This window comes from Myotis davidii, unplaced genomic scaffold (assembly GCF_000327345.1).
Source record: "Myotis davidii unplaced genomic scaffold, ASM32734v1 scaffold828, whole genome shotgun sequence".
NCBI lineage: Eukaryota > Metazoa > Chordata > Mammalia > Chiroptera > Vespertilionidae > Myotis > Myotis davidii.
In genome coordinates this window covers 826,183-829,377 of record NW_006299391.1, presented here as the reverse complement: position 1 = coordinate 829,377, position 3,195 = coordinate 826,183, and the positions used below count along the sequence as shown (strand labels likewise).

The 3,195-nt window shown below is 37.8% G+C and overlaps 1 long non-coding RNA gene across 1 annotated transcript in view; it reads left to right on the top strand.

Moving 5' to 3' along the window:
• The window catches only part of LOC107184862, a 17,212-nt gene extending 14,771 nt beyond the window's left edge, over positions 1-2,441 (top strand). The window contains exon 3 of the long non-coding RNA XR_001515766.1: positions 2,260-2,441. This is a non-coding gene — a long non-coding RNA (uncharacterized LOC107184862). The remainder of the gene's footprint in view (positions 1-2,259) is intronic.
• Positions 2,442-3,195: the final 754 nt, after the last annotated feature.

The window sequence follows — 3,195 nt, the reverse complement described above, 5'->3', positions numbered from 1 at the left end:
GCCCCCCCCCCCCCCCGTCTCTTTTGCTGAGAAAATGCCAATTCACTTTAGGGACTCAGGGCCTTGATACTATCATCAGGCATTCACTTTCTGAGAGGAGGAGAAGTTTTGCTGCTAAATATAAGAAAGGGCATTTGGGATTTGGCTTCTTGGGGGGCATCTAGATGAGGAGAAGGGTGAATGTTGTGTGAAAGGAGAAGAGAGATTACTCCCAAAGTTATCAACTCTAAGGGAAATTTTTGAGGTAGAATAAGAAAGGATAAAGGTAAGTTTTAAGGTGTTCTCTACAGGATAATTGGCATAAACTACTTCCCACCTCACCCCTCATCTGTCCCATGAAATCTTCTAATTTCTTTGGGAAAAGAGATAAGCGCTATGTCAGTGATGGCGAACCTGACACGTGTGTCAGAGGTGACACGCGAATTCATTTTTTGGTTGATTTTTCTTTGTTAAATGGCATTTAAATATATAAAATAAATATCAAAAATATAAATCTCTGTTTTACTATGGTTGCAAATATCAAAAAATTTCTATATGTGACATGGCACCAGAGTTAAGTTAGGGTTTTTCAAAATGCTGACATGCCTAGCTCAAAAGGTTTGCCATCACTGCTCTATGTTTATGTTGGTGACCAAAATGCTTTAATGATTCAGGAACTAGTGCTCAGGAGGAAAGCAGTTGTCTGGGTCACATTTTAGGGCTATCTGAATGTTTACTTTTTGCACAACACACCCAATTGGCTGCAGTTTATCTGATTCAGTTAAGATTGCTAAACTGGTCAATGGGCTATTGCTCAACCACACTAGCTGTCATTCTGCAACACAGTTAAGAGAGAGGAATTAAGAGTCAGCCAATAATAAAAATCCAACTTTCTACATATGAAGCATTTCGTATATGCTTTTTCTTGTAAATTGGTAAGTGTGTTAGTTTACTAGGGCTGCCATAATGAATACCACAGACTAAATGGTTTACACAATAGGAGTTTATTTTCTCACAGTTATGGAGCCTGGTCTGAGATCAGGGTTGATCAGAGTTGATTTCATTCTGTGGGTTCTCTCCTTGGCTTGAAGATGGAGTATTCTCCCTTTCCATGACACAATATTTCCTCCATTTGTGTTTCCCTGTCCCCATCTCCTCTTCTCATAAGGACTATTGGATTAGGGTCCACTTATATGACTTAAGTTTACCTTAATTACCTCTTTAAAGGCCTATCTTCAGATATAGTCACATTCTGAGCTAGTAGGGGTTAGGGCTAGGAATATATGAATATAGAGGGGATATAATTCTGACTATAACAGTAAGATATCTGTAGTTTGGGGAAACTTTCTACACACACACACACACACACACACACACACACACATGCTCTCTGTATCAGAACACACACATGTTTTTAGCTGCTACACAAAACCACACATGCATCATAGTGAAGCTTGAATGAGTTCTGCCATCACCGGAGACATGGTGGCAGGGGTTATGCAGTAAATTCTACCTAGTACAGTATGATGTAGCCCACCAGGAATGTTCCCTGCTTTGCAGCATTATTTACAATCACATTGGGGCCGCTTTCCTCATGTCTGTAAACTTCAAATAGTATTACTTTAAGTCATACCGTACTTGTGAAACTCAGACCTGACTTTGTCTCCTATAAGAGCCAATGCTGTTATGTTTCAACTAGTTGCTGGTTTTAGGGCTTCTATAATTGCTCAACAGGACACTTCTAATCTCTATCCAGGAAATTAGCAAGTCCTTTAAATATCTCCAGCCTATCCACCTTGCTTTTCCTAGAAACCCATGAATGTGTTGTTGTTGTTGTTTTTCATCCGCAGGATGGAAACACTAGTAAGTAGTTGTCATCTTCCATGGTTACTGAGAGGGTTAAATAAAATTGCACATGTAGTGATAATATTGAGGTTTCCGTGTGCCACTAGTCACTGTGCTAAAACAGAGACATGTTTTTCTTCCATTCCTGAATCCACCTAAAGCTATTAAACAATTCATCAAAGCAGAGTTTTATTTTACTCACAGATGTTTAAACTACCCTGAATGAAGATTTTGACATTAGTGCTCTTGAGCATTGGAGTGATACTAAGTATAGATGAACCCCTTCATAGTTATTGGCATTTGTAAAACATTTGAAAGTGGGTAGTTTTCCATGATGTGCTGAGAGAAATGATGACAATTTCCCCCAATGTAACACAAAAGCTTTTGGAGGTCTCTTTAGTTTCACTGTATCAAAAAAGACTTATTTTATTTCAGTGTCTTTGAGGATATTCCAAACCCAAAACCTATGGATAAGAACAATTTGCATTGAACAGAGCCCCAAGTAGGCTAAAGGAATGCTCAAAAACACACAACTCACCAAGCGAAAACAAGCATCAAAGGTGGACTATCTGTCCAGTATCCAAGTAACTGCTGTGCTCTGAGTTCAGGTGAAGTGAGTAAAGATGTTTCCATTACGCTTGTCAACGTAGAAAAAGAGTCCTGATATCATGTTCCTCTCTTTAGGCAAAGAACAGTGTGCTTCTTTCATATGCTCATAATGAGGTTTACTTTTTATGCCTTAAGAGTTAAAATTTTCAGAGTTAAAATTTTCTGTTCAAAAGTGGTGGGTAGCTTTAGGCAAGGGTTCTGGTTGAATTATATTTTCCTTCTGCACTATTACATGGTTCTTGATCTAATGTCCTTCTTTAAATGGTTAGCATTTACTTTATGGTTAGTCACCTCAGATCTTCTGGAAGTAGATATTACCTGTTCATTGATTTAGTCACACAACCACCCAAGAGATATTTATGAGTGTTAATTATGTACTAGGCACTGTGCTGTTTGAGAAACCAGAGGTAAATAAGATGATTTGCCTTTATTTCCATGATTCTCAAAGCCCATTAGAAATGATAAATATTAAATAATTTTACAAGTAATTTTTTTAATTACTAAAAGGAGAAGCATGGCTCCTAAGAGAATGTGAAATAGGAATAGGAGGTGCGGGAATACATGGCCCTCTCATGCACATTTTGTAAAAAGGCTTCCTAGCACTCTGTGAATCTGAGTTGAAGATATTAACAACCTTTTTGACTGATATGTAGAGACAGAGACTGATGGAGATGCTTTACATATAAAAAATTGGGCCCTCATCATTATTTGTCATTTTAAAAAATTCATCCATATTTAGCTCATGATCATCTTCAACAAATA